This window comes from Trematomus bernacchii, unplaced genomic scaffold (genome assembly GCF_902827165.1).
Source record: "Trematomus bernacchii unplaced genomic scaffold, fTreBer1.1, whole genome shotgun sequence".
NCBI classification, from domain to species: domain Eukaryota; kingdom Metazoa; phylum Chordata; class Actinopteri; order Perciformes; family Nototheniidae; genus Trematomus; species Trematomus bernacchii.
The window spans coordinates 1347757-1372825 of NW_022987705.1; the positions used below are offsets into that span (position 1 = coordinate 1347757).

A 25069-nucleotide genomic window follows, 5' to 3' on the forward strand; every position below is an offset into this window, starting at 1 on the left:
GTCTTCTTTGTTATTTATTGAGCTTTAAAACAAATGAATAACGACTCTATATAATCATATAAGAATACAAAACGGAGCCTCTCTTTTCCTCCCCCTCTTCTGACAGCCCAGCAGCTGATCTCTGAGCAGGAGAGGTGGGGAGAGGCGGGGCTATTGCTTCAACGTTATCAGGAAATTATCGTATAGGCGTAAACACGGAGCCGTTTGACCCCCCCAGAGCGTTTCGTTTGCAGATCTACCCACCTTGGGACCAGTTATCGTTTTCTACGTTTCCATGTCGGCCTCGTGTGGCCGAACCGTCTATCTGATAGTGAACTGTAGCAGATACGACAGTTATCGTCCTCGTGTGGCCGGGGCCTTAAACTGTAATCAATATGCAAAGAATTCACTGAGTGAGCAACAGAGACCCAATCTGAAGAAACACTGACAAGGTAAATTGTGCTGTTACAGTGATCAATCTCTAAAGGTCTGTGATTCAAATTCGCTTTTAATCTGGCACCCTGTGAAACTTTTCATGTTATGAGCATTTGATACATCAAACATAGATTAACCAATCACAATGGTTGAGTATCAGCCATTAACTGATCAATGATCTCCAACTGTTGCTACAAGTGGATGTGTTCAACCGGATTTGTCAGTTAGTGACAAATTCAGTACAAAACAAACAGATCACATAGTTAATCACTAGTGCTGTGTTTATTTCCTGCACCCAATCAAAAACAGTAATGATATAATCAGATACATTATATGAGGCAACAGATATGAAGGACAAGATTTAGTGAAATGTTATTAAACTACCATACATCACTGTATAACCCCGATTTCATATTCTGAATAAATTATAAACCAAGCTTTGTATTTTCCTGTGAGCCACAGAAAAAGAAAAGGAGTTCTCATTGATCTCTTCTCAACTTTTAAATTATTAACGCCACCTTGTGGTTGTTGTTGATGCTAGCACTTAAAAGAAAAAAGGACATGAGTTTCACACCACAGTTAAAACAAGGTGTTTATTGCACATAAAACAATCCTTAACTTTATACAGGATTTTACAGCCCTTCAAATATTTAGGTTGGTCTGATCATTGCTTGATATTTACATACATAACTTCAAACACAACAATGATTTTGTCCCTGGATATTTTTTTGTTTGGTTGCATAAATGACCAAAGTTACACACATAGAGCAAAGCATTGTTAGAGTCCCTTCATTATCGCAGTCCACCTACAGCCATGAGGCAGAGAGCCAGCGAGAGCAGCAGTGTCCTTAAGGAGCCTTCAGTTCCTATCGCTGCAACAGGAAACAGAACGTAAGTTAAAAAGGAAGCCAGAAACAAGATAGCTATGTCATGAGTTCACAATCAAACATTTTACGCCCATGACATCTTGCTACAGAGATTTACTGGAATATCTGTTAATTCCCAACCTCAGTAACCATCTTATCTCTGCGATTTTGCTATATTTTAGAATTCACATTTGACTCAGCTTAATCAAATTCAGAATAACAAGCCTACCATGTTTTATAACCAACTGTTTTCAATCGCAAATTCATATATATTGTTTGGTCTAATTATGGCTTAAAACTAGTTATAACTAAAACAATACATTTCCCATGGAATATCATGCTTATTTCAGTTTATATAGTCAACAAATGCTAATGTAACAGCTGACAAGACACATTTCTTTCCCTACACCCAATAAAAACACATTACTCATTCAATACATCACAGCAGAGACAAAACCAGCCTGTCACATGCTGTTCCCCTTTTCTATGAACTAGAAAAGAGAATGTAATGGTTTTGCTAAAGTCTTGACTGTATACAGTATCTAATATTCTTTAAAGACCATCCCAGTTGTCTGCATGTTTTTGCCTTTTTACTACTCATGTCATCAAAACAAATGTTTTAACTAGCCATTCTATTGCGTATGGGAAATGTAGATAGTAGTCTATATTGTCAACAGTTCCAGACAGCCATTGATTTCTTTTTATTTTGATATGAAATTATAATATTTTTGTATTCTCTTGTAAGATAAGATAGAACGTTATTGATCGTAATTTGGGAAATGTTTGCGTTGCAGCGCATAAAAAGACGTGGCATTGTACATACAAATTAAAAGACAAGAAATAAACAAGAAAGTAGAAAATATACATGTTGAATTTACAAATGAACAACAACAAGATATAAAGCAAGGTATTATATTTACATAAGTATGTGACAGATGGAATATTAAATATTAGACTGAATATTTGTATTGAAATATAAATCTTACCATGCGATGAGTTTTCTGGAATTATCTGGAAAGATCTTGAGAAGATATACATACAAAAGTGAGATTTCACACAAATTCTCCGGATTTCAATGTACATGATTCAATTATCTTAATGCACAAGCATGTGTGACGCCATTTAGACACACAATGCATGCTTTACATACCCTTGATGGTGAAGGTGGTCTCCATGCCAGCGCGGATGTGGTCAGTCACGTGACAGTGAAGTAACCAAGTCCCCGGGTTCCCAGCAACCATCTCCACTGTCTGGAAAGTCCCGGGGAAGAGTTCGAAGACGTCTGCACGGTGCACATGGTCTGTCTACCACACACACACACACAGTAAAGAAACTTTCTGTCTGGGCATGTAGAAGTGTTAAACCCAAATACAACAACACACACTATCATCCTTTCATTATTGGATTTAAACCAGAGCAGTATATATTGTGTGTCCAACATTTACAGAGACATAATTGGTCTGGTACTGTTTTAATTTGGAGTAAATATATGATCATATGTTGTGATGTTGGTGGTTACCTTGTAGGTGAAAGTCTCAGCGTGGAAGTGCACAGTGTGCATGTCCATTTCGGTGCCCATGCCCAGCAGATACCAGTCTACTTTCTGGCCGCGGGTCATCACCAGTCCATGGAGGTTACCGTACACCATGCCATTGATCCCTTCAGTAGACACAGTGACAAATAGAGATAGAGACCATCAACAATTCCCTCGCGTTAAATGTAATCCGTTTCATCGTATAGAATCAGAGAGACATGCAGAAAAGTGTGATAGGAAAATCATAATTTAGACTTCTTCTTAGTTTAGGAAAACCCTTGTCAGGAATTTGAAACACTTCAGAAGCAAATTTCATAATACATTATTTAAATTGGATCAAATATTGTATTACATTTAAATACACAGCCTTTGTTGGCATAATTAGATGGTGACTTTAAGCATTAGTTTTTCATATTATTAATTATAGGATTTGTTTTAAATCTTATGTTTGTTCAGTAAGTGCACTATATCTCACCTATCTTTCATATAATTTTCCACATGGGCAATTTAAGTCCAAAAAGTACACATCATCAGTTCTACACTGTATGCTGCCCACATGTTTTCTTCAATCTAATTTTAATACTTGTTCTGCTTAGATATACAACGTTTTCTCACAAGGAGTCAATAAACCAAGACGTACATTTTTTAACGACTGTTTAAGACACTTTTACTCTCCGTGCCTCTCTTCTTATCTCTTACCGTGCATCTTGTTGCTCTCCTCAAAGTCTTCATCTCGTGTTAAGGTATCGGGGTCAGCACCGAGGTATGTTTTGATGTTCTCGTCCAAGTACCAGGACTGGTTTTCGTCATGCACCATAAAGAGCAGAGCGAACTCTTTCTCCACGTCATCCCTCTGTCTGTCGGGCCCCTCGCCTCGCTGCAGAGTCCCCGGCCTGCAGATCACCAGAGGCCCCAGAAGACCACTGTACAGATCCTGAAGATAAACATAGGAATCTGCCCTGTCAGAAACATCTTCCACTCTTCAACACGTCCATTAAAACACCACAAACACAGTGACTTATTTGCTTCCATGTGAATGCATACAGGAAGTATGTACCTTAATGAAGTCCACATTGGAGTAGTATACATAAGATATACAGTTAGGATCGGAGACCCCTGGACCAGAGCTGTTAGGAACATCCCATGTCAGCACCAATATATTACCTAGAGGCAAAGGAAGACATAAAACCAGACAAATCATTACTTCTGAGAAAAGGCCAGTGTTTCCACCTTTTAGTTTGAGAGCAGCAGCAAACATTGTAGTTTTCTTGTCAAATGTGACTCTCACCAGGTTTGACAGGAATGTGTGCACCGCTGGCCTTCACTCCATGTGCACTTATCGAGTACGGCCTGCTTGCGTTGTTCTTGAAAGTGATCACAATCTGCTCTCCTACCTCTGCTTTGATTATTGGACCTACAGGGGAAGAGAAAATCTGTGTCTTCTACTGTCGTTTCTTTGGTTAAAAAAAAAAAAGGCATGAAGAACAGCTAAGCTTACCCATAATTCCCAAGTGTTGTTGTTCTGGCTGTCGTTTCTTCTTAACAGTGAAGCTTTCATCTGTGTATTCTCTGTACACCACCTTCTTATAGCGCGAGCCAATTTTGTTCCCCCCTCTCCCAACAAACATATTGCCTGGACTGGGAGAAATGTAACAATTTGCTTCCATTAACAAACAGTAATAAGTCACGCCACTAATCACAGGCTCCAGCGTCCACTCTGAAATACATCATCCTACAATTATCTTACGCACATACCTGTCTTCTAATGTGGCGTGGTGTTTCTCCAGCTCCCAGTCTCTCTTGGGTGAGTAGTCCCACACTATTTCATCAGCACTTATAAAATACTGCACAATCTTGGTCGGCCTTCCTTTGTATGTGAGCTCTAGTTTGTGTCGGGGACAGAGGTCCACTCTGTACTGCTGCCTCATGCCGGCTGAGAAGTGGTCCGTCACTCTGCAGCTCACCTCATGCACACCTGAGAAGGAATAAAAGGGATCAGAGATGGCAAAAGTACACGCATCTTTTACTCAAGTAGAAGTATAGATAATCGTGTTTAAAAATACTCTGGTAAAAGTAGAAGTACTGACTAAACTTCTTTACTCAAGTAAAAGTAAAGAACTATGGGCTTCGAAATGTACTTAAGTAAAAAGTACCCATAACTACCAACTGTTTTAAAGAGTAACTGACCTCACTTTATATTAATAGAACAATAATGTCATTGTTAGCTAATTAATGTTTTGATGCTGAACAACGGCAAAATGACAGCGTTTTCATTGGTCCCTCTTCTTTAGAGAAGACCAGGAAATGATGGATACACGGATCGTGTTAAAATCAATAGGCACGCAATCACGCCACCAAACACAGATTAAGGCTGCAGCCACACGGAGACGATACGGGTCTTATCCACTACAGTTCTCTATCATATAGATCAGGGGTCGGCAACCCCTTGCACGCGTGCCAGCATTGGCACGCGGCACCGTAACCAGTGGCACACTAGGAATAAGTGTGCAAAATATTTAAATTGTATTTTCGGATTCTGAACGAGACCGCTGCCAGAGCGCGTCTCCCCTTTACCTGCAGAAGGAAGCCATGCACGCAACCCCGCTCTCTTTAACTCCAGGTGACTTTCTGCCGCTTTCCTCCGTGGTGCAGGGCTGATCGTTTCACCACAGAGGAAAGCACTTCACAAATTGCAGTACCCATAAGGAGCTTTACAAATGCCGCAGTTTTTGCGTGGCTGTGTGTGTCTTTAGTTGAAAGCCCAGTGGCGATCTGCTCATCTCTCATTGAAATAATATGCTACAAAGGGGCGGACTGGCCATCTGTGTGTTGAACTTTCCTGTCGGCTCCCAGACCGTAGTCGAGGAAACAGGGAGGATGACTCTCTGTCGTCTCCCAGGGCAGAAGCAACAAGCTTCAGGTTCAATAACCCACTTTAGCTTAAATGACTGGAGAGAGGCGAGCTCTTCTTGGGAGGCCGTTGCATTTATTTAGCTGTTCTTCTGTTTCACAAAATACATCACAGACCTCTGTTTTTCTGCTGCCTCGTTTCACTTCCAGAAACATACACACGCTCACTCTCGTCCTACCATCCACACGCCACACCCCTCTCTCTCTCTCTTAAAAAGGGACAGCGATCTCATCTCACTCTGCATGACCCTAATATCATAACATGCGTGTTCTGGAGAATCACAGAACGGACGATCGGCCTTATTATTATGCCGTTTAAACCAATTATTTAAATGTGTTAAATTCGGTATCATGTAAGTTGCGCTGACAGGTCCACACACTGCCCCCCTGCCCTCCTGTTGATAATTCTCGATGGTTGGCACGCTGATAATAACTTTTTTTTTTTTTTTTTTTTTTTAAAATGGCACTTCATATCAAAAAGGTTGCCGACCCCTGATATAGATGGTTCGGCCACACGAGGCCTACAGGGAAACGCAGAAACGATAACGGGTCCCAAGGTGGGTAGATCTACAGACGCACCGCTCTGGGGGGCCAAACGGCTCCGTGATTACGCCCGATACGATCATTTCCCGATAACGAAAATACTGACGGGCTGTCAGGAGAGGGGGAGGAAAAGAGAGACTCCGTATATTATTATTATATAGAGTCGTTATTCATTTGTTTTAAAGCTCAATAAATAACAAAGACCTTTGGCACTTTTATAATTTTGTCCGGAAGATTGAAACTTTAACGGACATTTTGACGGAAATTCTAACGGAAACTCTGCCGTGCAGTTCCCTCGTCCCTTGGAGAAGGCGGAGAGGTGGGTGTTTTTCATCTGCTGGTGGACTACCGGGCAGATTTACAGCAGGAGCACACGCTTGCCTCGGGGAGGGAGAAAAAGAGCCAGAGCCCTGGGGCCTCATTTATAAAGCCTTGCGTAGGATTGACGTGGGAAGGTTGCTTACGTAGGACAAAGCAAATAAATACGCACAGACATTTTCCGATTCATAAAAGACTGCGTACCGGCGCAGGACTTGCATACGGCACATCCTACGCCGGTTTCCCTTTTATAAACCACAATCAACTCGAAATGCGGCGCTGCTTTTGCGGGCTTCACGTAACGCCCATATTTGCCTATAAATAGTCAAAGAAACGCCCATTCATTTTTGACTGACTGCATGAAGAAGATCGCAGGAAATGACGACAGAAAAGCTAAATAAGACATCTCACACCGTGTCAGATTTTGGAGAGGTCGAGATAAATCATATTGTTTGGTGGATGCAGTTTGAACCAGAGTAGCAGCAGGGAGGTCGGATCGTCAACAAAATAAATAAGTGGTCCGAAAAAGGTTAAGGACAAAAAAAATACACATAACCTTCCTCAGGCAGTGTGTTTGTCCCGGGGACAGGAGACACCCCCTTGATGAGAAACTGTAAGAAATGATGGGGGAATCCCTCCGGAGTGGAGTCATGACGACTGGATCTGAATTATTTTGTTGTATTTGGTGGTTTGTGTTCCAGCTGTCGATCAGCAACTATATATCCATAATCCACCAGTTAAAGGAAATACAACTAATGTGTTGTGTTATATTAGCTATACAATTTACCACATATGGTGTTCTTAGTTTCCATACCTCCTGTGTTTTACGAGCGACTTATCAAGTAGGCTATTGGCGAACGGCATAAAACATGATTAAACGTGATAGTAGGCCTATATAAAACCATGCTCTTATCTACAACCTATAGAAATGCAAAACTGCGTCAGTTTAAAGTAATTCTGTCCTGTTTATCGCATCATTTATGAGAATACATTTCTTAACAAGAGAACATAATCGAGGGGTGATCAATAACATTTCCATATTTATTTATTTCTCCAAGTTATGTTTTTGTGTGCACTGAGGAGTCTCAAACAGGCGTTTGTTAAATCATTTTAAGATTGGCTTTAATCAATTTGTGAAAATTAATTCATATATGATAAATGAGGTAACATTCTATTTATGGTATTATTTCCACAAATTTCTCTCCATTCTTCCTTCTGCCAACGGTGTCGCAGTTTCTCGTCTCTCCCGTTGTTGTGCTTAGTCCGTACGCATGGGTCAGAGTTTGCGTGGAGGACCGCACATTTTCCCCGTCAAGTTAGTTTTTTATAAATCGCAAACAGTGCGTAGAAACTGGCGTACGCCATCTTTTGTGCGCACGCACCGTTTATAAATGAGGCCCCTGGCCCCTGCCTCTCCCCACCTCTGCTGCTAAATCCACCGCGGAGAATAAACAGAAGGGCAACCATGCATGCTCGTGAAGTCTTCTTCGCTGCTTTTGGTGTATTTTGTGGCGGAAGTACAGCGCCACTTACAGGCCCGGCATATGCACTACAGCGTCTCCAGCGGTCTCGTGTGGACGGACACGTTTCTGGTACCGATTGCGCGTGGACGGAATACTTTTTTGATATCGAATTCGGTTCGTTTTCGTTACCGCCTCCGTGTGGCTAGGGTCTAAAACTAAAGTAACGAGCCTGTTTTGAAAATGTATGAAGTAGAAAGTACAGGTATTTGTGTTAAAAATGTAAGAAGTAAAATCAAAAGTAAGTAGTGGAGTAAAGTACTGATACCAGAAAATGTAAGTACAGTAACGAAGTATTTGTACTCCACTACTTCCCACCTCTGAAGAGGATATGGATTTGGACACATGAGGATGGATTTGTTTGTGGCTTGACTGTATTGATTTTCAGCTGAAACACTCCATTATGCCCTTAACATTTGTACTGTAGCTCTCTACACTTTAGTGATTTATTTGGTGTTTCACTACCAATTTCTTGTTTTGCTATTTTGGGTAAGCATGAAACATGTGTGTAAGAGTGCATATTTTCACACTTTTTTTTGCACGATATTAAAGTGTGTTCTGTGCTATTTGGGCAGTCCTAAAGTCACCATCCATTTAAAAATGGGTTTCATTCATCGTTGATGTTTAAGCTTAAGTGTGCAGAATGTTTGTTTGAAAATAAATATATTTTTTATGTTCATAGAGTCTGGTTTATTTAGCCTATATTCATTTGTTGATTTAACCCTTTACAGAAAAAACACATCAGACAGACATTATTATTCTTATCAGAATATATTAGTTATGCCTAAAAAACATGATGAGGATTTTAAAAGGTGACTTCAACATTCAATATGGCCTATCATTTTAACCTTATTGATCTTTGGACTTCATTCTCAACTTTCTATTGTTTAGATTAGCATACAATATCTTAACGTCAAATGCACAATTTGTTTATTTGTATTGAAGGTGGTAACAGTATAAGTCATATTATTATTATCATATATTAAACTTTATTTACCTATTCTGGTGAAAGACTTTTTGAGAAACTATTTTTCACAATTATATATTTATTACTACTTAAAGTAGTCAAGACTTGCAAAGTACTGTGGAATTGTCCTTGAACTTGGCCGGGCCGGAGCGCTGAAATTCCTCCTTGTATTCTAGTTATTAATGTTTCCTGCTGTGAAGTGTTGGGAGTGGTGTACACGTCAGAGGAAAACATTCACAGAGGGTCCTCTCAGGATGTTTGTAAAAAACAAATCCGTCTGTCAAACAAAACCTAAAATATGGATGAACTCTTAAAATCTATTTGAGGAAAGGAACTGTGTTTTTAAGTGGCAGAACAGTGTGTGTTTTTGACCATGTGTGTGTGATAAGACTAACCAGGAGTGTTCGGCTGCATGATGGCAGTAGCAGTTGTGTGAGGGAACAGGTTGATAGTGTCTCGTGTCGTGCTCTGCTTCTTGAAGGTGTTCCCCTCGAAATAAACACCGTGGATGTCCACTTCTGTACCTAGCCCAAAGGTGTACCACACAACTTTGTCCCCGGCGCACATCTCCAGTCCCTGAAGGTTCCCATACATGCGTCCGTTTACAGCTAACATGAAAAGGACGATTAGAACAAAAAATGCAGAGACAAGTGAGAAAATCCTCAAGAAGCATCAGGAATAGAACTCAAAATATATTGCTAATGTTACATGACCTACAATCAATGAATTCAATTGAAGACAAAATGCGGTTCTGGTACTCGTTCTTTACCATGCATCAAATTGCTCTCCACAAAGTCTTCATCTTCAACATTTGTCTCGTTGCTGCCATACTTCTCGATGTTCTCGTCGATGTACCAGCTCAATTTTTCATCCATGACAGAAAACAGAAGGAAAACTCCTTATCCACACGCTTCTGTAAAAAATATGAACACAGCGAGAGTAATGATGAGTCAGGGATGCACTTAATTGCAGTCAACGGCATGAAAACTTTTATTTTGTTCTCATCTTATCTTATCGGCAATGGCCCAATTTCCCAACAAAGATCCTTCAATCACAACAGAGCTGTGGCTTTTTTTTATTTCAATTCACCTGGGTCCCGTTCACCCTCAGCGTTCCCTTCTTGCACACGAGCAGAGGTCCCACCAATCCAGAGCTGGTGTCCCTGATGGGATCGGTGGCAGAGTAGTACAGGTAGGGGATGCACGCAGAATCAGATGGAGAAGGACCCTCCATCACCTGCCAGGTGTAGGTGAAGTTTTGCCCTGGAGCCACGTGAGAGCCTGGCTTATCAACACCTAAAGCATTTCACAGAGAACTAACTGTTTGAAATAGGCTTTCTTCAGTCAAAATCTGTTCTTTTCTTTTGCATCCTTCACTTGACTTGGCATGACTTTTATTTTTTAAGTTAAGTCTTATTTTTGAAGGTGCAGATATTTGCATCCCTTTATGTTTAAACCTTTAAACAGGCAGGGATGTATTCTCCAGTCTGGAAGCAATATTCATGCAAAGAAATGCCTCAGTCAATCTGAACTGTTAATCATCGGATATTGCTTAAAAATCTTCTTCCCGGAAAGGATAACCCTTGCTTTGAGACTGCAACGGGGAATCTTTTTGTTGATTTCGTGTGGCGAAATTGATAATATATGTTACACCAATACGACCATCATTTGTCTAGAAGGGATTTTTATGTATTTCTTTTTTTTTTAAGGTCAGTGAGGCCTGCCTCTGTATTATCCACAAATATGTATGTTCGATTTGTGATCTCACTGTTAACTACAGAAGGCTTACAGAGAATATTGTATTGTCTATGACTATACATGTGAAAAGCTGAATACAAAAATAATAAAAATAATAATCTTCTTCTCTTTTTACTACTCAAGTAAATTAAACAATTTAAATATGTTATAGCAGGTAAGGTGCAGCCAGTATCTGAGTGCAATGCTTCCTCACCGTCCTCATAGCTTGTTCCCTGGAAGTGTTTATCGTAGTGCAGGCCGTGAGGCTGGATGCTGAAGTTCCGATCAGCTTTATTCATGAAGGTTACTCTGAGAGTGTCTCCTTCCTCTGCCCTCAGGACTGGACCTGGACAAATACAGAAGAACATTTTGACTAAGCAGATGGGATTTGTAAAGCAAGACACCGGTGTACCAGTAAATAACAAACTGGAATTTGCTAAAAAGAATGAGACCTTACCTAAGATTCCTAAGTGTAGAGACTCAGGTGTTGGTTTCAACATGGTGAACGTATCGTCTGTGTATTCCTCGTATATAACTTTAAGGTATTCACCTCCAATCCCTCCCGCCATCTGTGCCAAAAAACACCTCTGATGCACTATGAGAGGAAAAGGTGGGGGGTGTGGGCAGAAGGATATTAAGCACAATACATTGCATTTCAGTGGGCCAAAAAGGGAGTAATATGGGTTGCATTGTGGCTTGGAAAAAAGCATCAAAACATGTCAAGCACAAAAGCTGGTCGGGGGGTTTACACTGTGTCAGGTCAGGGAACAATAACAGAGACACAATAACAACTGAGTCACTGTATCACTATCGCCCACGTTTACTCTAGACACCACAACACTGCGCCCCCCCACAGGGTATACGAATAATCAGCCCTTTCCAGCTAGCCATACACACAGACAGGCGACTTTCTTCAGAAGCTTTGTAGGACTAAGATCATCTACTTCCTCCTCCAAAACTACTAAGGTTGTAATTTTAAATAGCAATAAAAAAATTGCCAAGTAAAACATACTAGCCTGACTGTAAAACACATATGTTCTTACAATGATTTGCTTCAGTTGTGTCATTGAAACCCTTAACTAAAGATTAGCTCATTAAAAAAGCTAATTCAAGTACACAAGGCACTATTAGATCAAGACAAGACAACACGTTAGTCTCAAAACTATACAGGCTTGAAATATATCCAGAATGAAAAATGTCTTCATTGGCTAAATTTGGTTTTAGCAGCTCTGAGCAGATTTGGCGATAAAACAAGTTTACACCTGATTACCAAAACAGTGCATGCAATACAATGTACCACATAACGCTGTTAGCATTGATTAGCTTGATTGCGACAGTATGCCACTCCTAATTTGATAAGGTGTGTGCCCACCTGCCGGCCTCAGAGAGGGACACATTATTAATCAGATCCCTTCCTGAGGGACCGTAGCTCCACTGGACTTTGCTTGCTGCCAGGTAATAATTCCTCTCAACGCCGCCCATCGCTGTGGAGACGGCTTCACTGCCACATGACTTCACCTCATAAAAGGCCTGCATCCCAGCTTGAATAAGGAAAAGAAAACACAATCATTACACAGACAATTACCCACAAAAATTAAGGTGAAACTAGACCTTCAGTTTCTCAGGAAATCTCAATAGCTGAAAATAAAGTCTAAAGATGGGGTAGGTAAGTTTGAGAAACCGGCTCGAGATACACTTTTTGTTATATTCCATGGAATGCTCTTAACATCCCGATAGCAATGAATATCTTAAGTGCTTTGACAAAAAATCCATAAAAAAATATCATCTGAGGAAGCCGTAGTACTGTAAAAAGTACGACCAATCATTTTAGCCGGCCCGGCTAAAATAACTGGATGGCCTACCTGCCTGTCAGCCTTCCATCTGTGCACAAACTTATCTCGTGCCCTCATTGGTCATGTGCGCGTTCGTGTGTGTTGGAGGAGGGGCTCTGTAAGGAAGTGGCAGATTTTCTCCGGTTGTGTATTTTCAAATTCTAGCGATCTCGAGCCGGTTTCTCAAACTTACCTACCCTACTTTTAATATTTAATAGTCTATAAAATAACAATTCCAGGGTTTCTGTTAACACTTTGAACTTCCTTATCTTTTCCTTTAACACACCCAACACTGAGGACAAATAACCTGTACAATTACAAAACATGTGATTCGAAAATATACTAGCGTATGTTTCTTTGAAGGCCGAGTGACACGATTAGGCTATTATGGAAAGTCCGGTATGACACAAAGGAAAGGTATTTCAGAGTAAGCATTTTTCATACTTGATTGAGTAAGTATGGCTCATTCAGTTCTAAGTACAATGGACTTCGGACAGCCTTAAAATACACAAGTCCTGCCGTGTTAACAGTAGAACCACAAGCTATGCTGTTAGAAAACATGTAACATCATGCTTTGACTAAAATACAGGGATCACAAAAAGACATTCCTCTCTGTCAGCAACACAACAGTCTCAAAACAGAGAGGTCAAAGGTCACGCAGAAGTTAAAGGTCAGGTGACCTACCCTGCAGGTGGTCATTGACCTGGCAGGTCAGCAACCACTTTCCTGTTGCTTTCGGGACCATCTCAGCTGTAGCGAACGTGGCGGGGAACAGGCTGAGGACGTCGGTGCGGTGGCTGCGGTCCAGCAGTGTGTTCCCATGGAAGAAGGCAGAGTGAATGTCCACCTCGTTACCCATGCCAAACAAATGCCAGGCCACTGCACGGTGCTGGCATAACTTGATTCCAGGCAGGTTTCCAAACATGTACCCATTAATTGCTGTCACACAGAGAAAAACACAGATAGGGGTTAGAGTAAAGGATAACGGGAACACACGTGTCCTTCAAACCTTCTTTTATACACTTTGTTAAAGGGAAAAGTCATTTAGAGTGACGAGTAACTCACATAACTTGGTACATTTAAGAATGTAGAGGCAACAGCATGCAGGGGAAGAGGAAATCAAATCATTTTTACACTACAACATTTTTTGATTTAGTGAAAATGTCCTTTTACATTTCTTACATTCTGTTAACCAACTTTATGTGTGTGCAGCTGTCTTAGTTCGAGGCCTCTATATTACCGTGCATCAGGTTTGACTCCACAAAGTCGGGGTCCTCTTGGTCGACTCCAGCTGGATCAGAGCAGGTCTGAATGTTGTCCTCCAGGTACCAACTCAGTTTTTCGTCCACGACGTTGAACATCAGGAAGACGTCCTGGTCCACATCATTCCTGGCTGACTCTACAACAGACCCTGGCTTCGTCTGACCTTGGGCTGGATTGTTAGTGTCTTTTAAGATTCCTGTCAGACAAAGAGAGAAAGATGCATGATAGAGGTTAAATTGTTGCATATTTTTGTTGCCAAGCACAGATAAAGAAAGAGTTCATCTTTGTTTTCCCTCCATCTCAGTATCGACTGAATGCATGATAGGCTGGAAACCAGAGTAATTCTCCCTGTGATTTCCCACTGCATTTGTTTTTCTTATGAAGCATTCTCTATTTGGAAATGTTTTGCTGTAGTCATAAAAGGCTTAAGGTTAGGGAATGTTGTTGTAATTGACCTTATAAGCAAGGGTTTGGAGACCTTGTTGAGACTATTTAAGATATTGTTGAGTACGGATATGAAATGTCAAATTACATGTTATTCAAGAGCTTGAGTTTCCTTTTATTTTATGAAAATAAATTGTCGCAAATTGGTTTCATTGGATTGTTGTCTATGGATTGGTTAGTTTGTCTGCTCATTGTTACTTAAGTAGAGGAGGGGTCCTCTTGACCTGTCCTCTCAGATGTGTTATTCTCTTATTTTATTTCTGGATTGTATTCAGTTAGTTGTGTGTGCAACTTGAAATACAAATAAAATGAATACTATAACTACGATGAAGGGACATCAAAATAACTGGCATTTGGAATACATATAATGCAGATGGGCAATAAAAAGACATCTGTACTTCTGATAAAGCACATGATCACATATCTTCAGACCTTTCTTGCAGGTGAGCAGCGCCCCGATCAGTCCAGAGGCGATGTCCCTGGGGGCGTCAAAGTGGGAGTGGTAGACCCAGGTCAGGCAGTTGGCATCGTCATCTGTGGGGGCAAATTCTGGTCTGACCTCCCAGCGGTAAGTGTAGCGCCCCCCCGGAGGAACAGAGTCGTCCTCCTTCAGCTTGTTTGATGTCCCATCTGGATAGAGCGCCCCTGGTAGACAAATACGAAATGTTTATGCTTAGATCAATGTGCTTACTCTGAAGTTAAGTAAGCATTTGAGCCTTACGTTAAGTCGGTAGAAATGCTATGGTATTAACAAGTTCAATTTGCCTTAACTGTTAAAAACCCTGAACTGAGTGCAGTAGAATTAAATAGAAAACAGTTATTAGTTAAATGAATGATTACTCAAGTAAAAGTATGTTAAAAAGACACCATTAGTAAATACAGGTTTCCTATAAGTCAAGGACATATGCATTTCTTCTATGAGTCTTATCTCTGTTAAGCTTCAGCCTCCACGTGTGTAAGTGATCCATAAAACACCTAAATGACCTCAGCCTTAGTGATAGATGTTACAGGTACAGTGACCTCTGTAGATATCTGCGCCTGTCACATGACATAATTTAACCCAGAATTAGCTGACTTTCAGTGTTTCCCCTACCATTGTCTTGGAGGGGTGCTGCGCCAACGGAGCCCCGCGCCCCCTGAAATTCAAGGTGTTTAAAAAAAAAAAAAATTATTATTTAATTTTTTAATTTTTTTATATATATATATATATATATAGCACCAAATTGCAACTAATCTATATCTACTGTCACTTTTCACATTGAACATGTGCTCTCTTATTAAATAAACTAAACTCTTTCATTTTAAGTTGTGAGTTTAGTGTTTTTGACCCTAAGAAACACTGATGCATTAATCAATAACAATAATCCACAGCTCCTGTTAAAACAAATATATCCCAATGCCTGCCACCCACCACCCCCCCCCCCCCCCCCCCCCCCCCCCCCGCTCAGGCAGCACCCCACTGAAACCCTGATGTCTTTATGTGTTAACATCACTCCCTTCTTCCACTTCCCACTACTATCAGTTTCCTGCCAAATTTCCAGTTTATAAAATCTAGTAGGTCACAAAATGTTTGTTTCAGTTTCAGTTCCCGTACGGCCTCTGGAATTCCGAGAATAGTGGGGGGTGGGGGCTTGTTGCATAATCTGGAAAGTTCCCAATTCAGAGGAAAATACACCTATTCAGTCCTTACCACATATTCTAGTCTGTTTGTTTTCAGTATCTTGTTCTCAGAGAGCAAAACAAGCCTAGATGACATAGATACTTTCAGACGATTATATCTTGATAATGATTCATGAATGGCATTATATTTTTATACTTTTATCTGGGTCCCGCCCTGCCTGCCAGTAGCTTTGCCGATATCTGTGTTGACAGGTAATATATTGAGAGCGGTGAATCAGCTTAGAAACAGGAAGCGCTCAAACGTTTGTGTGAGTTTATCAAATTTAGCAGTGATTCCATGTCAGCCACAGCTTGTCACAAAAAATCTGACTGATAGTGTATTTAACAAACTTAAAGGTGGGGTAGGTAATTTTGGAGAAACCAGCTCGAGTGCGCTAGAATTTGAAAATACACAGCCGGAAGAAATCTGCTACTTCCTTACAGAGCCCCTCCTCCAACACACACGAACGCGCACATGACCAATGAGGGCACGAGATAAGTTTGTGCACAGATGGAAGGCTGACAGGCAGGTAGGCCATCCAGTTATTTTAGCCGGGCCGGCTCAGATGATTGGTCATGCTTTTTACAGTACTACGGCTTCCTCAGATGATATTTTTTTATGGATTTTTTGTCAAAGCACTTAAGATATTCATTGCTATCGGGTTGTTAAGAGCATTCCATGGAATATAACAAAAAGTGTATCTCGAGCCGGTTTCTCAAACTTACCTACCCCACCTTTAAACTAGCTTTATTAAATGTCAGGTCTTTGGCAGGAAAAACATTTTTAATCAATGATTTTATCTCAAAGGGTCTGAATATCTCTAAGGTTGTGGTGACTGATGTTGCACTCTCTGATCATTCCTGTGTTTTCTTTGAGAGCTCTATTTCTGTTCAAAAAGAGGTAACCACAAAGCGATATTTAACTGAAAATACTAGGGAAATGTTTACATCTCAGTAAATGAGCTAGTAGATCATTTTAATTCAAAAATTAAAAATGTTATAGATGCCATTGCTCCAACTAAGGTAAAGGAAGTGACTGGCAAGAAAATATCTCCATGGAGAAAGGCCATGACCGTGAAAACAGAAAAAAGAGAGTGTCGAAAAGCTGAACGCAGGTGGCGAAAAACAAATCTCCAGGTTCATTTTGAAATCTATAAAGAGAGACTTGGCCTTTATAATTTGGAATTGAAAAACGCACGACAGTCTTTCTTCTCTGACATCATTGCCAAAAACAAAAACAACGCACGTGCCTTGTTTGCTACCGTCGACAGACTAACAAACCCCCCAGTGTCAGTAGCCTCTGAATTTCTATCCACCAGGGCCTGCAATGAATTTGCCTCCTTCTTCACTGACAAAATTCAGAAAATTAGACAAGCAGTCAGTGCCTCTGCATCAGGTGTAGCAAATGTGTTGTCCCTGTGTCCACCTAATATCAATTCAAACACCATGACACAATTCCATCAGATTAATGATAAAAACTTAGAGGACATTATTCAACTTCTGTAATCCTCCTCCTGCTGCCTTGATATTATTCCAACAGGATTTTTCAAAAATGTTTTTCATTGCATGGCCTCAGATCTACTTCCTATAGTAAACAAGTCTCTTCACTCGGGTGTTTTTCCACAGGCCCTGAAAACTGCAGTCATTAAACCGCTCTTAAAAAAGAATAATTTAGATGCTTCAGTAATGAACAATTACAGGCCCATATCAAACCTCCCATTTCTAGGTAAAATCATTGAAAAAGTTGTTTTTCAACAGTTGAGTAATTTCTTGCATTTAAATAACTGTTTCGATATGTTCCAATCAGGCTTTCGACAAAACCACATCACTGAGAATGCTCTTGTTGAGGTCTTCAATGACATCCACTTAAACACAGACAGTGGCTGAACTTCAGTGTTAGTATTATTAGATCTCAGCGCTGCGTTTGACACTGTTGACATATAACTAGACCGACTGTAAAACTGGGTGGGACTTTCGGCAACAGTTCTAAATTGGTTTGAATCCTACTTAAAGGACAGAAACATCTTTGTTTCTATAGGTAAATACACATCTGAATTGACAAATATGACATGTGGGGTTCCTCAAGGCTCCATCTCCATCAGGCCCCTTCTCTTTAACATCTACATACCACTGGCTCAGACAATGAAAAACAACAAAATAAGTTACCATAGCTATGCGGATGACCAGGGCCGGTTCTAACCAATTTGTTGCCCTAGGCGAGATTTTAGCTGGCGCCCCCCCCCCCCCCCTGCCAGAAAAAACGTACAGTAGAAAAGCTAAAAGTATCCAAGGAATACACAATAGAATATATAAAGAATAAATGAAAAATCTCTACAAAAGACCAATACACTACAAAAACAGAAACTTATTGACATAGTTAATATACATAAAAAAGGCTTCAAATGTATTCAGTATTGTATGAATTGAGGTGTGGACGTCACATCCTCTAGGGGGTCCAGGGGTATACCCCCCCCGGGAAGAAATGTTTGAACATTTTAAAGTAAAATGCTTCAATCTGGTGCACTTTGAGCACACAATTACTAGAGACTAGATCTAGGGGGTACAACTCTAAACACCCATATGAAAAAGATCGGTTTACATTTTAATAACCATATAAGTATGTGAACATAACCAATAACCTACCATAGCCAATAACAAATAAATGTAACTTATTTTATTTTTGTTGTTCATTAATATCTTATTTTACCTAGTTAACATTTATTTATGCATATTTTTTTATCTCTCAAGTTTTAAACGATATTTTTGGTTTACTGTCCTATAGTATACATTGAAATGATTTCAAACCTGTTTATCCCAATAATTATAAAGGAGTGTCTTGGAAATATTTGTTTACATAAATTGCATTTATCTCTCTCGCTCCCACGCCCACTTTGGCTGTGAGCTGCGGACGCCTGATAAGCCAACACCCCCTATTTCATCACTTACAGCGCCCATCGTACAGGGCAAATGAAAAATGTAACAGAGGTGAAAAGGGTGTTACATTTACTTAAAGGTCCCATGTCATGCTTTTCCGGTTATTACCCGTCCCCTTGTGTGTTATGAAGGTTTTTATGCATGTAAACGGTCTGCAGAGTCAAAAACCCTCAAAGTACACCCTGTAGGGAGTAAAACTCTAACACAGAAAAGACCTCCCCAAAACGCCTCGTTGGAGATTTCTCATGTTCTTCCTGGGCATCGTGACGTCTGGATACCCAGTAGCCACGCCCAGAGCTATGACGCGATACGGTCATGCGGTACCCGGAACCAAATGGACCAATCCGTGGAGCCGTTACGTTACTTCCGCGGAGCCGTTACGTTAAGCCCCCGCTGATTGGTCCAAATTGACCAATCCACAGACTTCCTCACACACACACACTCAGTGCAGGCAGCTCTGCTGATTTCTCCTCCCTGGCTGCAGGCTGATAACAGACAGTTGGGATCGCGGCGAAATTCTCTCTATAGACCCATTCTCACAGCGTTTATCAACCTTTTTCTTACTCAATATCAAGCCACACTTATTGTTTTTACTTCGGCTGTGAGTTTGTGTGTGCTCAGGATGAGTTTGGCTGTGTTTCGCTGTGTATCGCTAAACAAGGAAACCACGCCTCCACGGAGCTCAGCGCGATTCACAACGTCCCGACCAATCAGAGCACACTGTGCTCACAGGGAGGGTGGGGGCTGGAGCTATTGGAGCTCCAACGAGCCGTTAAAGGCAGAGAGTGAAATTCAGTGAATACACATAGTTTACAGAGATGCTGTATGAGAAACCAATGTGAGTTTGGAAAATTGCACAATATAAATCTATTCTAGTAGACCTCAACAATGGAATTATGATCAGTGGAAATGGCCATGACATGGGCCCTTTAATTATGAATATTGTTACATCAAGGCCGAAAATTAGGATGAGCGCAAACAGTAAAAAATGTTTTTTTCCCTCCCAGAGCTGCCAGCGCAGCGCCCCCCCCCAGATCTGACGGCCTAGGCGACCGCCTATGCCAAAAACCGGCCCTGCGGATGACACACACATTTACATAACCATTTCACCAGGAGACTATGCTCCAATTCAAACACAGAGTCAGTGCATTGAACAAATCAATGACTGGATGTGTCAGAACTTTCTCCAATTAAACAAAGATAAAACTGAGGTAATGGTTTTTGGAGCCAAGGCAGAACGTATAAAAGTTAGCGCTGAGCTTCAGTCTGCAATGTTCAAAACAACAGATAAAGCCAGAAATCTAGGTGTAGTCATGGACTCTGACCTGAGTTTCAACAGTCACATTAAAACAATTACTAAATCAGCCTACTATCACCTAAAGAATATATCTAGGATTAAAAGACTAATGTCACAGCAGGATTTGGAAAACTTGTCCATGCTTTTATCTTCAGTAGACTCGACTACTGTAATGGTGTTTTTACAGGTCTCACTAAAACAATATATTAGAAAGCTGCAGCTAATTCAGAACGCCGCTGCTCTAGTCCTCACTAACACTAAGAAAGTGGATCACATCACTCCTGTTCTGAAGTCCTTACACTGGCTTCCTGTGTGTCAAAGAATTGATTTAAAAAATACTGCTGCTGGTTTATAAAGCATTGAATGGTTTAGGCCCAAAATACATTTCTGACCTCCTGCTAAATTATGAACCATCCAGAACTCTCAGGTCATCAGGGACTGGTCAGCTTTCTGTCCCCAGAGTCAGAACTAAACATGGGGAAGCAGCGTTCAGTTATTATGCTCCAAATATTTGGAACAAACTACCAGAAACCTGCAGGTCCGCTGCAACTCTTACTACTTTTAAATCCAGACTGAAGACTTTTCTTTTTGCCGCTGCTTTTAATTGAACTATTAATATCTTAAACTGCACTGTAACTTTTATTCATGTATTTTTTCTTTTAATGTTTATTACTTTGCTTTTTAATGACTGTTTTTAAATGCCATTCTCTTAATGTCTTTCATTTTTGTAAAGCACTTTGAATTGCCTTGTGTTGAAAGGTGCTATATAAATAAACTTGCCTTGCCTTGCCTTGCCTTGCATCCTCATTACTGTCATTCCTGAGACGTGATTGTTGTTTGTGTATCACATTATTGCACAAACTTCTGTTGATTTTAAAAGGAAACTAATTTGGTGTCAGTCAGCATTCATTTTAATATTGTCAGTCTACTTATTATTACAGCAACTACTGGGAAGTGGGAAATCACAGTTGATATTTCTGTGTGTGAATTCTGCATGCGTGTCTCACGCTATATGCTTATACTATATATGTATTATGCAGCACTATACCCTCTGAGTTCTTCTCATAGAAAACTCCATGAGGATGCATGGTGTAGCTTCTGGTTGCAAAGTTATTCAGGTGGACGACAATAACTTCATCAACCTCAGCTCGCAGTATCGGCCCCAGGAAGCCCAACCAGGCCGGTCGGGGGGCCAGGACGCTGTATGTGGCATCTGTATACTGTCTGAACATGGCTTTCTTATAAACACTGCCAATACGGTGGGGTCCTCTCTCCAGGAACCCAGATGCATGCCTGGGATAGGAGTGGAGAAAGAGAGATGTCAAAACAGAAGGAATTATGGGAATCGTTGTTATATTATACAATATAGAATTGCACAACTTTATCTCCTTAACATGGTAAATACAAGGTTTTGCAAAATAAAAAAGCATTAAGAGGCGTGATTAATTTTAGTTAAAAAGAAGAAAAGAAGAAAAAATACTGATCTAGTCCATAAATACACATGGGAGAAAACACCATTCATTACGCAAACACCATGACACCACCGCGACAACTGCGCAGCGGCCTAATTATTGCCAAAGAATGTAAGACTAGCCAGTTATACAAATATATATTTTTAAGAGAAACAAAGAAGTATCACCAGTATAAAAAGTGAAAATATTGTGGGAAGGCGATATAGCGCTATCTGTAGAATAGTTTGTTTTTTTGCTCTGATTTATTTTTTGGATTATTTTAAACCATTGTCAACTACAGATACATTTTAATTACAAAATCTCCATCAGCCAGGGGATGACTGCAGATGTAATTTCTGCAGAACAAATTGCATCTGGTTGCACCTCTCAAGCAATTAGACATGTCATTATTGTGATTACACGTTTCTGTGTGCAAATAACGTGTTACTAGAGCAGAGGGAAAAGCAGTTTTGATTACGTAGCAACAGAGAGGATGAACATTATTATGTTTACTTAATTTAAAGCGGATATTCTGACACCATTCTCATAAAACGGGTTTCACTGTAAGATCCACTCCCTTTTTATTTAAATGCCATGCACATGAATCACAGTTATTTTGAGGTCGACCAAATATATAAGGTTTCTTCAGTACAAGCTACCTGTCAATGGAGGCTGTAAATGGGAAAACTGAAGCAAAAATGTACAATATAATGTACAGGATAAGAATAATTGTTTAATGTATACTAAAAGAGCTTGACTGATTTTGCTGGCCTTGAATGTATTGTGCATTGGTTAGAGACTGTTGGGTAAGACAGCTGGCTGATGAGGAAAGGTCAGGAGATTCCAGCATGAGTTACTAATGATACACATTAATGACCTGATCCTCCCTCATAGCACAACCCGGGCCCTGAGGTCCTCTGAGCAAGGCCTCCTAAGGGTGCCCCGAACCAGGCTAAAAACTAAGGGGGACCGTGCCTTTGAGGTGGTGGCCCCAAGGCTTTGGAACAAACTCCCCCAGACAGGCCGTGTAGTGGAAACGCGCCATAAGAGCCTCTGCCTCAGTAGAGATTTTTAAGGGGCAGTTAAAGACCCACCTCTTCCTCAGGCCTTTGGGGCATCGGAGGAGGTGAGTTAGTAGCTGTCTTTTATTGGTGTTTTATCGTATGTTTTATCCTATGTATTACCTGCTGTTGTTTTATGCCTTTTTATGCCTTTTATTCTACATTTTAGTTGTACTGTGAATTGTGTACTGTACTGTAAAGCACTTTGTACATTTGTGTTGAGAAGGGTGCTATATAAATAAAGTTTTACTTACTTACTTACTAAACTGTCTTATATGAAGAGATTAAATCAGGTATTGTAGGCTCAACTATCCAACACTTAAATCCTCCATTACATTCTCATAGCAGACTTTTACATCTTTCTGATATTGTAAAAACACAGCAACCTTAACATATAAAATCATTGGTGGTGTGATGCAACTACTCAATTGTCATTCAAGCAGCATCTGAGTTTTTTGGCTTTATTTTGGTCAGTGTAACTGACCTAGGAAGCCACCAATCTCATGAAAGCAGACACGCATTTACTGTTAGATACTAAATACTGTCATCTTTCCTGTGCATCTGCCAGACTGCCAACAATAAGCAACACCACCCTCACGGGTCTAGACATTGTCACATACTGTGGCGATGACCTTACAGTTTTTAATTTGAAGTTTGCCATAGCATTTATTACAATTAACATCAGTTGGTAATCTCAACAGCCCGTGTGGGAATTTGATATGTGATAGATCATATGTGATGAAATGTACACTCAATCTGTACATAATTTCTTAATCAAAACTCACTCATCCTTTTCCACGTCTTGTCCATTAAGCAGGTTTTTTCCACTTGGTGCGTAATCCCAAGAGTCCTCAATGATCCCCACATAGTAAACTCTCTCTCTGCTGCGCTTCCCTTCCGCACCCGCGGTGAGAAGAAACAACAAACAACTCGCAAACAGCCACGAAGTCCGAGACATGATCAGCCGGTCACTCCGTTATACGCAGGTACTCGAGGTTTACCGGGTTGTAGAAGCAACAAGTGAAAACCCTTCGTTGACTCTCCCATGCAGGCGCGCATTAACAGTGTGCGCTGTGGGGCTGCGGTACTTATGAAACCGGGAAAGGAAAACAGTCGGTCTATTCAGCCACAGAGCGACCCCGGTGTTACCGCCTCCAATGGTATCAGAGTACAGGGATAATAACCCTCAGTGTTCTCGCGTTCATTATTGTCAAATGTTGTTAAAAGTGCCAGCAGGGAAATCAAGGTAATTGTTCCACTTATGCTCAGAATGCAAACTCATGCAGTAAGGGTCGCGTAAATAGGGTGTCAAATTTCGAGATGTGATGTTACAGACACAAATAAGTCAATAACTCTGCATCTATGGTGGGTGTAATTTATTTCAGAAACACTTTTTGTTATATTCCATGGAATGCTCTTAACATCCCGATAGCAATGAATATATTACATGCTTTGACAATAAATACATTAAAAAAATTCATTTGTGTGAAGCCGTGGCCAATCATTTTAGCCGGCCGGCCGGTCTTCCATGTTCCATCTGTGCACAAATGTATCTCGTGCCCTCATTGGTCATGTGCGCGTTCGTGTGTGTTGGAGGAGGGACTCTGTAAGGAAGTGGCATCTATGGGTCCTTCTCAGGTCGATTAAATGAAATCCTTGCGTCCCTCACTTGCGTCGTTTCCCTGCGTTTAGTCCCTCCCACCAGGGAAGCATGGAGAGACGCAAGGAAACCACGAGAAGCAGGGAAATGAGTTTTAAGAGCAATGGGACGTCCTTTCCTCCGGAGCGTCACGTGAAGCGACGTCCGTTTGTGATGACGCCGCACAGCTGTTCTTCTGACAGCAGCTCTGTCCCCGTTATTTTCACAAACAACCCCGCCTCTGTTAGTACACATTTACTGACACAAACATTTGTATCATCTGTTGTAGACCTAAATACATTAAATAAAATAAGAACTCATTCTCAAAAAAGATAAACGCCATTCTTAAAATGTATAAACGAACAATAGTTGGATTAATATTGATTAGAGTGCACAATAGAAATAAAATAATTCAGAGAAGAAAAAGAGATATGTGTGTCTAACCCAGTTAGATTAACATGCATTGGATTGCACACTTTGTTTGTGTGGATATGTAGCAAATTAACATTTTAAATAGCACTTAATGACTGACTGAATGGAAATGACAATAAATGAAAATGTAAAACGAAAAAGCGATCATGAAAATGTTTCCAATAAATGAATAAAATAAGTTTTGACCACTTTGTTGTTCAGATATATCACATATTTGTAACTGAATGATGCATTCATTGAAACAAAACA

The 25069-nt window shown here is 40.5% G+C and overlaps 1 pseudogene; it reads right to left on the reverse strand.

Annotated features, from left to right (window-relative positions):
• Window positions 1-988: 988 nt before the first annotated feature.
• Window positions 989-23954, reverse strand: LOC117490259 (annotated as a pseudogene).
• Window positions 23955-25069: the final 1115 nt, after the last annotated feature.